The 10372-nt window shown below is 53.5% G+C and overlaps 1 protein-coding gene across 7 annotated transcripts in view; it reads right to left on the bottom strand.

Annotated features, from left to right (window-relative positions):
• Positions 1–10372, bottom strand: part of HOXB3 (homeobox B3) — a 55702-nt gene that overhangs the window by 14304 nt on the left and 31026 nt on the right. The window contains exons 1-2 of one of the 7 annotated variants that reach the window (XM_029213069.1): positions 1060–1158; positions 62–174 (exon numbers count right to left, since the gene is read on the bottom strand). The exons of 4 other annotated variants lie outside the window; for them this stretch is intronic. The gene's annotated coding sequence lies outside the window, so the exon portion shown is untranslated. Of the gene's footprint in view, positions 1–61; positions 785–1059; positions 1159–10372 lie in introns of those variants that run through there. 2 more of the 7 variants (XM_029213070.1, XM_029213071.1) reach the window with 2 other exon arrangements.

The following is a 10372-nucleotide window of genomic DNA, read 5'->3' as shown; positions in this document are numbered from 1 at the left end:
CTCCCCTCCTCCTCCCCTCCTCCTCTTCTCCTCCTCCTCCTCCCCACCCAGCTGTGCTCACTAATTCCTCAGTCTCCCATGGCAAAGTTAAACGTTCAAAGTGAGTATCAGGCAGCGTGGGCAGATGGCACACAGGGGCCAGGGACCAGGCCGGGTGGGCGCTGTTGCGCGTGGCTGTGGGAGGAAAGAAAGCACAGGCTGAAGGAGCACTACTCCATGGCGAGGGCACAAGGCAGCAAAGTGTATCCAGAGCTACCCCTTGCCAGGGTACCAAGACCTGAGAACACCGAGTCCCCCCTCGGGCTCCCTGTGTGCTCACTTGTAAAGCGATGCTGTACCCAACAAACCCCAACCCGAACACAATGTGCACTCACACAATACACAAAACACATCTACGTGTGTGTGCTTTCACACTCTCCTTATACCTCACATTCTGTCCCGGCAAAGGGACAGTTCCCACCATCTCCCCACATCTGGGAAAATAAATCCCAGCGAATCAACCTGGCATTGCCTTCCACTCCAAGGAGAGAGGCTTCTCCCGCCTCTGCTCTCTTTGGTTTTTGGTTTCCAGAGCAGGCAGGGAGTAAACACATCTTCTCTGAAGCCATAAATCACCCCCTCTCCTACCTTCTCAGTTTAACACCCGGCCTCAGCGCAACCCCTTGTAGTTTCAGCTTCAAATAACCCGCGAGGTGCTATTAGGTTCTGGCCATAGGTGGCGACTGGACTGCGGGAGCAGGGCCCAGCCAGCCCCCACCCCAGCAGATACCCCTCACATTTGCTGCACAGCCCCAAGCTCCCAACTCCAGCGGAAAACCAACCGTCTGCAGCCCTTCCTTAGCGAGAGCGCTCCCCAGGCCCTAACCGGGTCCTGTCCACACCCCACATTCCTCCACACCTCCCCGCACCCTCCGCCCGCACCGCCTCTTTAACTCGCCCCCATCTCTGTCTTCCGATGTTGCGATCCTCCTCCTTCCCGACCCGGGGGCGGGGGTTTCAGGCAACCCCCCGCTCTCCACCCGGAGCCCGGCCCGGCGCCCGCTCGGCACCGACACCTACCTGTGCGGCTCCGCTAGGGCGCGGGCAGCGGCGGGGGTCCGGCCGGGCCCGGATCCCGGGGCGCCAGCGGGGGCTGGGCGGCCGGCCGCATCTCAGTCCCACCGGCCGGCGCGGGGAGAGGCCCGGAAGCGCGCCCCCAGTCCGCCGCCGCCGCCGCCGCCGCCGCTTTGTTCGGCCCTCGAAGCGGCGCGCGGCCGGCCCGCGTGGGGCTGCGGGAGGCGAGCGGGCCCGGCGCGGAGCTGGGTCGCGGTTTCGCTGCGCGAGCGGGCCGAGCGGCCGGGCGGGAGGAGCCGCGTCTGCCGGGGGCACCGCGAGGCGAGGCGCGGGGAGCCGGGGGCGCCATGGCGGAAGGCGGGCGCGCAGCGGCTCTTCAATGTCACCGGCGAAATGGGTTCCATATGTCCGGCTCGGCGGAGGAGGGAGGGGAAGGGAGAGCGTTGTGGGCAGGACGGGACAGGAGGATGGGGGGCGCGATGGAGGGAGCCCAGCGGCGGCCAGGGGGTGATGGGAGGATTGGAGAGGCGAGAAAGGTTTGCGTTTTCCATTTTCCCTGGAGTTGTCTAAAGCTGCTTAGGCTGGTGGGAACTTTCTCTTTTCTTTCCAGAAAGATCGGGGAGGGAGGAGATAAGCGAGGGTAGCATCCGTTTGTTCAGACGGGGGTGGGGGTGGGGTTCAAGGGAGGAGATGCGGATTGGAGGTGAAAAGGAAAGTTCTCAGGCTGCTGGAAGATCAACTTCTTCTCCCTGTCCCCGAAGAGGGAAAGAAGAGACCAAATCCAGGAGCGGCAGAGAGGCCAAGGAAGGATTCCCTGGGTCTGGGTGTGAGAGACCGACACCACCCACCAGCCCACCCACCCAACCCCACCCCACCCCAGGGATTCAGTTTTGGGAGATTCCAACCTTTAAGTTACTGAAGATGGTGGTGGAAGAGGAGTTTGAAGTGCCCAAGACATCTTGGCCATTCCAGACACTTCAGTTCCTGCCCCAGCTGCCTCACACCTGATTTAGCACCCCCAGGGCCTACTCTAGTCCCCTTGTTTCTGGGATGGCCTCGGCTTTGGGCAGCTGCTGGTAAGAAAGCACAGAGTCTGGAGGAACTTCCAGACCCTACAGCCCTCTCCTCAGTCTGTGCCCGCCCGCCCCCGCCTCCAAGGGGATGGGTCTTTCTCTGCATTTCTGTCTCTATTTGTTTTTCTCTCTTCTCTTTTCCCTTCCTTTCCTTTCCTTTCCCTTTCTCTCTCTCTCTCTCTCTCTCTCTCTGCCTTTTCTAACCTTCTCTGTGGTCTCTGTCCCTTTCTCACAGTCCCTTTGTCTTCTCACACTCTGCTTCTTTGTCTTAAGTGAATTTGAATTGTGCCTTGCTAAGGACTTAGGAGTGTCTCCGGAAGTCACTCCTGGCCTCACTTATTAGGCTGCCCTTCTGGGCAGTGTGGAGCCCTTGGCCTCAGAACCCTGTCCTTTTGGCGGGGGTGGGGAACCCATCCTTCTGCTGTGGAGACATCTTCTTCTACAAAGAAGGGGGCAAAGTGAGTGGTTTCCTTTCCACCTCCCTTCTCACTTAACTCTGGTTTTGTGAGTGTGTTTGCATACCCATCCAAGTTGTGGGATGTCTTCTGCCAGGACAGCCTCCCGGCCCCTCTGAGTGGCCTTTGTCTCCATTCTCTCTGTCATCCTTTCCTTGGCCTCTGCCTTGACTTCCCGCCTCAGAAAGGGATCCTGCTGCTTGCTCTCTCTCTGGGCCCTCTCTTTTTACTTCAACCTCTCTCTCCTCATCTTTCTATCTAACTCCTGTGCTCATTAAAGCATTAGCAGCCCAGTTTCTTAAAGGCACAGGGATAAACACTATAATTATATACAGAAAGTGGACACCAGCAGCGTCTGGGGAGAAGACAGAGTCAGTGGCTTTCCTAAAGCGCCTTTCATCAAATACATTCTATCCCATCTCCTGCACAGCAAAAAAGCAAATGGGGTGCGTGTGTGTGCAGAACTGGTAAGAAGCAGGGTGATTCGTAGCTAAATGAACCAAATGCATATATTAAAAAAAAAAACTTGCTGATTTGAAGGGTAGGCCTATATGCCTGGATGGAGGGCATCAGGCCTCACATAGGGAAATTTAGCAAGGGGCCAGCGATTGACTAAAAGATAATGGTGGAGAGGGATGGTCTCTCTGCTTTTGTCTCCTGGGCAGAGTCTGAGTGTGAGTTGGGGAAAGGGAAGAGGAGGGGGTATCCCGAGGGCCAGAAGAGACAAAGACCTGACCGGGCTGAGAGAATGGAGAGGAAAAGCGGGGAGACCAGGCCTCCACGTCACAGGCAGAGGCAGCAGAAGGAGGGGAGACGGAGAAGGGGGGAGGAGTTGGAATCACAGGGGCCGGGGCCTGTGAGATTGGCTCCCAGTTCTCCCCACTGGCTCCGGCCTGTCCCAAGGAGCACATCCTTCAGCCTTCTCCTGCTATTCCCCATCCTCCAAAACAGGTTGAATTCAGAAGCTACTACCACCCACCATTCCACCCTTCATGTCCCTTTTCCTCTCCAGTGAAGAGTTAATCCTTTCCCCCTCTCTCCGGCATTCTAAGACTTTGGCCTAAATTCTGGAGCACTGGATTGGGGGTGAACTCACCCTCTCCACATTTACCCCCCTTCACTTTCCAGGTGAGGGAGAAGGAAATCCTTGCTTCGCACACTGAGTGTGTGTGGTATTCTTCAACACCCAAGGATGGGGGGCCTGAAGGGTATGGAGCCCGCTATCCCTCAGGTCTCTCTGCTGCCTCCTCTGACCCTTCCCACCTGCCCCGTAAGCTCCAGCCCTGTCAAAGCTGCCCCTGAATCCAGACTCTCCCCAGGCCCTTTTAGCGAGGCCAGGTAATGTCCCCACCCATCCCAGCCTAGGGTCTTGGACTTTTCCTTCTCTTTCTCCCTAAACCCTTTTCAACCCAGACTCCCAAATTAGGAGGCCTCACCTACCACCCACCCTAAAAGCTGCCTGTTAACAAGAAGAGGGCTCAGCGCCCACTTGGAGCAGAGCGTGGGAGTGAGCTCCTGGACGCCAGCACTGGGGCCTAAGCCACCACTCCAGGACACAGCTGATGCCGTGAATAATTAACACCTGGGCGCGGCATCACTAATTTTCCTGCTCAAAGGTTTACACCAGCAGGCAGAGTTAAGTATCACAGATAATAGTGGCTATAAAGTCAGTTGGCCAGGCTCCAAGCAGGGAAGGAGAAGCTAGCAGCCCCGACTGAACTTGGCAAAGGCTCTGTCCCTCATCCATAACAACTTTGGGGCGCAGCGCATAATATCCCCAAAAGCCGCCTCTGGCTTTGCTCTCTACCAGCAGACCCTTCCCTACTGGGGAGGTACTGAGACCTCCCTATGAAATCAGAGGGGAAAGTTACCAGCTCTCCCCCTCCCAATCTGTACCCCATTTGCTCCCTTTTTGGTTGGAGGTTTAGTGAGAGGAACACACCCCATGTCCTGAAACACTCTCCAACTTTCTGAGACCACCTGATTCCTGGAACATTTCTTTTCTAGAACAACTTAGAGAACTTCTCCCTCCTTCAGCCCCAGACACATATAGTCCCTCACTGCTGAGGAAACTTTCTTTGTTTCAGGAGGTCGAAGGAAGGCTACCGGGGTGTGAATTCACTTCCTTGTTTTGTTAGACAGGAGGGTGGGAAGCCAGAGCTTTCAGCTTCCCTCCCTGCCCTTCAGCCTCTGCCTCCATTGTCTCCCCCAGTTTGGGTAGCTCCTTCCCCACCCTCAGCTCCCTGTCATATATTCAATACATCAGTCCTACGGGTTAAGCTTTAATACTATAACTGAATCCCTCCAGCCCCCTCCAGTTGCAAAGGATCTACTTGGTCCCCCTCGACTACAAAAATCTTTGCCTTCAACTTCAGTAATTTTTTCCCCTGCCTCCACCTCTCTTGCCCCCAGGTTCCTTCTGCCTTCAGAGTTGGGTTCTTTACCCCCAGCCGGCGTCAGAGCAACCAGACTCCTGGAGGGGAACCGCTGAAAAAATGAAGCTCTGTCTGCTGCTGCAGGAATGTTGGCTCTATCAGGCTCACAAACATAATTTTTATATTAGATCGTGGTCTTTGACTGGGTTTATATGCCAATGAGGCATTTCTGGTTTACCAAATTTATACAGATCTCACCTTAACTGATAATCACAGATACTGCAATTTAAGACCTCCAGCTATAGAGCTTTCATATTAACTGCTGATATATTACTGAAAATCGTGTGAAATAACCAACTTCTGGGAACAGAGCAGAGAGAGAGGAAGTGCCTCCGAGAGTGACTCTTTCCCGGCCACAGAAATAGCTCAGCTTCCACATCATTTTCTGTGAGAAATGATTTATCGAAGACATGGCCATAAACAACACAACTCACTCACAAACACACGCAGATGCGCGCGCGCACACGCGCGCACACACACACACACACACACACACACACACACACACACACAATGGCTGGCATGCCGGCCGAGAAGCTGACACCCATATTGCTATAAATCAAGAAAAAGGTTGGAGGAGAGGGAGAGGGAGAGAGATAGAGAAGAGGAATATTCCTAAAATCTCTATGCAATGCCTCAATGGGTATAAACACACAGAGGACCATGTGAAGAGAAATGGCAGGAAATGAAGATGGCTATTTGTCACATTTTACGACAATAACATTAATAACAAACAATAAATTTACATGGATATATAAGACGCGGTAGGTAGTGAGAAATCCCTTCTACTTACAATACCCCAGCCCGCGGTGTGGCTCCGGCTGCGGGGCTGTTTTATTGCTGCCTCCCTCTCTTTTTCTCTCTCTCCCTCTCTCTCCCCCTCTCTTTTTTTTCTCGGGGTACAGGCTTGTTTTTCAAAGGACAGTTGAATTGCACGTCAGAAACAGGGAGACCGAGCCTGCGATTTTCCTGACGAATACATATCTATTCTGCAACCTCGGCATTAATTATTTAATGAATCACGTGACCAGGAGGGGGAAGGGGGTCTTTCGATTTCAGGCTCAAAGGACCACTATGACCTTCCCCTTCAGGAGGAGAAATTTTCCTGCAAAATAGGTTCCCCCCAACCCACAAATGGAATAGTAGCTAGTTCTCTCTCCCACATTCACATCTGTATCTGCTGTATCTACAGTCCCTAACCAGCCCCCCCCCCAGAACACACACTTACCCACAGCCCACCTCTCCTCTCTCCCTTCTCCTCCTGCTCTGCTTAGTTCGTGGAGGTGCAGAAATAGTCTTCAGGGGCTTCTGGGGGGTGGGGTGGGGTGGGCGCAGAGTCCTTCTCCAAGCCCCTGCATTTCTCAGCAACCAGTTCCTCTCTCTGCATCCCCCGACTCTATTCTCTCCCTCACTCCTAGGGTATTTTAGTGGGACCCACTCCCCCTCTTCCTTAAATAACCAACAAAATTTCTAAAGAGACCAGCTTCAAAAGAAGCATTTCATAAGTCCAGATTGTATATGTATAAAGAATGGGGCTTCTGGCTTTAATTCTCTTTTTAAAAAGATCTTTTGTGGTACCTTTTGAAAGGGCAGAAAAGGGACAGGGTGAAGAGATGACTCGGGAGCTTCCAGAGTTGAGAGTAACCACAAGGGGGACTTGTTTTCGTTGTGTTGTTACTATTATAGGGAACCAAATTCTACTGACTGACTGAGAATACGCTCTAGAGACAAAAGACCTGGACTAAGTTTCCTACACAAAAGAAGTGGACACTCAGTCTCTCTGTACCTATGTCACATCCTGTCTCACCCTTCCCCACCCCCCAACACACCAGTGAAGACAGCTGGAGATTTGAACTGGAGGGGAGGAGAGGGAAAGGGAAGCAAGAGGCTTTGAAGTTGGCCTGACAGCCCTGTCCCCATTTCCCAGGTGTTAGTACCCCTTGCTTCCAAGCAGCAGACAATGGAGACAGATCAATAGGAAAAAGATGAGGGGATTGCATATTAAAGTGTTAAACACTGGTGATGATAGGAGAAATCCAGTCCCTTGGCCTAGAGAGAGAAATGTACCGCAGACTTCTTCATCTCAGATATGAACAAAACAAAACAAAACAAAACAAAACAAAACAAAACATGCCCCCAAACCTTCACATACAGCTTGGCGCCAGAAGAAGCAGACCAGTTACGACCAGAATCCCAGAACCAGAGTATCTGGCCACGGTGCGGGATGGGGTTGCAAAGGGAAGCAGGGAAGACATTCCTGAAGGACCCCCTTGCTCACACTCCCAGCCTTATCTTCAGCAGCTCTGGGGCAGCGGCAGCGGTTGGTGGACTGGGAAGAACAGACGTGCTTTGGGGAGGGGGGGGCATGGGGCCCAGGGGCCGTCAGCGGTTTGTTTGGAGGGGTCTGAACCAAAAGCGACTGGATGGGGAGAAGGTTGAGGACCCAGGTGCCCTAACCACCCCCGAAGAAACCGCCACCCCCGGGTGGTGTCCGGTCCAGCGGTAGCGGCAGTGCAGCCCCTGCCTCGGGCACTGGGCCGGCCTGGTCCCTTCAGAATCCCTCTCCCAGCCCTCGGGTGGGGGCGCCGGCGGGCCTGGGCTCTGTAGGGGGGTGGTCGGCTTTGATTGTGCAGATACAAAACCCAGGCTGGTATTGAATTCAGCCCCGCGCCCGGCTCCCATGAGGGCAACTCCCTGCATGGTCCTGGCCAGAAATCCATTAAAACTGGTCCCCCAAAGGAAAGCAGTCCACTAAAGTCTAAAAGAAAAATACTAGGGTGTGGGGAGTGAGGGGGTGGGGGAGAGAAAAGAGGAGAGAGAATATGCTGGAGCATGGGAAGACAGCAATCTCTGAAACGGAGAAATTATTTTTAAGGACGAGCAAAAGAAAAGCCGGTGACACGAAGGCACGCCGGGCAGGTTCTATTAAAATGCCCACACTCTTCGGATCCTGGGAATGTCCATGTTCAAATAAACAAGCGCCCGGGCGTGAGCAGAGTGCTTTCTTGCTGCCGATAAAGCGAACGTTTATACTGTGAGAAAGGCGAGATTGATTTACGAATCTGAACGCGCCTGTTTTATGGCCGATCACAAATCCGTCAGCGCTCAACTCACGCTGGGAAACTTCCCAACTCCGCTTTCCAACCAGACCCCCCCTCCCGGGCCGCCGCTTCCCAGGGAGACCCACCACGGGCGCTAGGGCTGCCCCGGCGGCGACAGGCTCTGGCAGGACCCGGCAGCCCTACTCTGCCCAGACCGGTGCAAGTAGGAGCGAGGGTGGTGAGGGCCCAGGAACTGGAGGAAGAGAGGTCCAAAGATTCGGAGGATAGAGGTGGCCGCTAGAATTGTAGAAGGTGAGCCCAAGGGGCTGGGGAGCATGCCCGCAGCACTCAGCTCTGCAGAGGTTGGGGTCTGGGAGTGAGGGAGGGGGAAGGTCCCTCAGTTCCCACCTGGGGGGCTCAAAGGAACCCCAACCTTCTCTTCCCATTGTTTTCCTCCTCTTTCCCTTTGGTGGACCTCTAATCCTCACATTGCAGAAAGCAGGTTGTAAAGACTCAGGTGACTAGATCTTTATCACCTGAGCCTATAGAGGGCTCACAACTGGTTATCTGCCCTTATGAGTTATGGGTGTACATCGCCCCAAATATTTTCATCCCAGGAGCAGTCCAGCTTGCCTTTCTGCTCGCTCTCTTTTCTTACCAAGGCCTCCAGCTCCTGCATTTATTAAACCTCCCAGGAACAAAGGAGAGGATACCAACCAACACCAGTTATTTCTTGCCTGAGACAGTCCCCAAGACATAGGAGACAATTTACAAAACGCAAACCAACACCCCACATACATCCCAGCAAGTTTCTTTCTCTCCTAGTCTTAACTCAAGGGAACACTTCCTTCTTCCCAGCTGGAGTCTGTCTGTGTGTCTATCTGTCTCTATCCCCTCCTAAGAGGATGGCTGCTGGTGTAGATTTTTAAGATACAGCAAGTAGAATATAGATTTGAAAAGGCTCTGTGTTCAGTGTTCACTTCTTAGCAAATCCTCCATACATCTCTCGAAAGTTGCTGGAAACTTTGGTTAACATGGCACAGCTGTCCCTGGCAATGGTCAGAACAGCCTGCACTGACCCTTCTCCCATCTCTCTTGCTCCTCTGGTGGGGAGGTACCCCGTGGGCTCTGTGAGTAGCTGGGGTGGGATTGGGGAGTGGGGAAGGGGTGAGAGTGATTATAGAAATAGCTTCCTAAACAAAGGGACTTCAGAAAATGGGTTAAGATTTTGTGGATTTGGATAACAGACCTCGAGAGACAGTAACCACAATGGGGGCCCTGTGTCTCCTTAGGACCCAGGGGTTTGTCCGCCTAGCCCTCTGAAGCCCTTGGACCGCTCATATCTGCTTCCCTTTGTCTTTCTTCCCTCAGCTCCCTCCAACAAAACAGGAAAGAAGGAGGGATGAACTGGACATGGATGGCAGGGTGAGTCTGCCTGAGGGAAGGAGCTCTGCACAGAGAGAGACCAGCACCCTACTTCCCTCCCCCACACGAGCTAAAAAAATTTTTTGTTCCTTTTTTCCCCAATGGACAGTAACAGAAAAACAATCCAGAAATTTCAAGATAGCAAAGAAGGGGTTGGGGGGGGGCTGGTGGGGGGTGGAGAAGATGGGACATACAACAGCCCAAGGACCCCTCCCTGCGGAGGTGTGACTTTCCCTTCTGGGCAGGAGGCAAGAGCCAACACAATGTCCAGTCTCAGAGAGGTCAAGGGGCTTCCGAGGTCATTTTGTGGTTCTAATACTGAGCTAATCGCCTAGAAAACGTGGCCTCTCCATGAACTCTCTCTCCTGCCAGCCTCCTACTTCCAAAGCCTCAGTGAGCCCCAGGGAAAAAAGGCCAGCACATTCTGGTCTGAGGCAGAGCCCACTGGCTCCCTCACCTTCAGAAGCAGGGCCCCAGAGGGGAGAACAGAGACCCCAGACCAAGAGAGCAAAAGGAAAGCAAACTAAACTCTGAGCCTCCAGGAAAAAGGAAGGGAGCAAAGTGGAAGAAGAGGAAGATTCCGGCATCAACGAACCTTGCCTGTGAACAGAACAGTTTCCTGCTCCAGAGAGTTGCAAATATTTGTCTAGAATCCCAACCTAGACACAAAAAGAAAAACTGAAGACATTCACCTATACCCCGCTCTGAGGTTGGGGCATTCCATTTTTCCAGGAGGTGGCAGTGACAACTGCTCACTGGTAAACAGACCTGTAGGACACCAGCCCCCAGTGTAGACAAGCAGAGTCACGGAACCCATGGGCCACATGTGCACCTCACCTCGCTACACACACACACACACACACACACACACACACACACACACACACACA

The sequence above is a fragment of the Monodon monoceros genome, unplaced genomic scaffold (assembly GCF_005190385.1).
Source record: "Monodon monoceros isolate NGI ecotype Baffin Bay Population unplaced genomic scaffold, NGI_Narwhal_1 Super_Scaffold_9, whole genome shotgun sequence".
In the NCBI taxonomy this organism is placed as follows: Eukaryota; Metazoa; Chordata; class Mammalia; order Artiodactyla; family Monodontidae; genus Monodon; species Monodon monoceros.
Note: the sequence above shows the minus strand (reverse complement) of the source record. Positions and strands in the feature narration are given on the sequence as shown.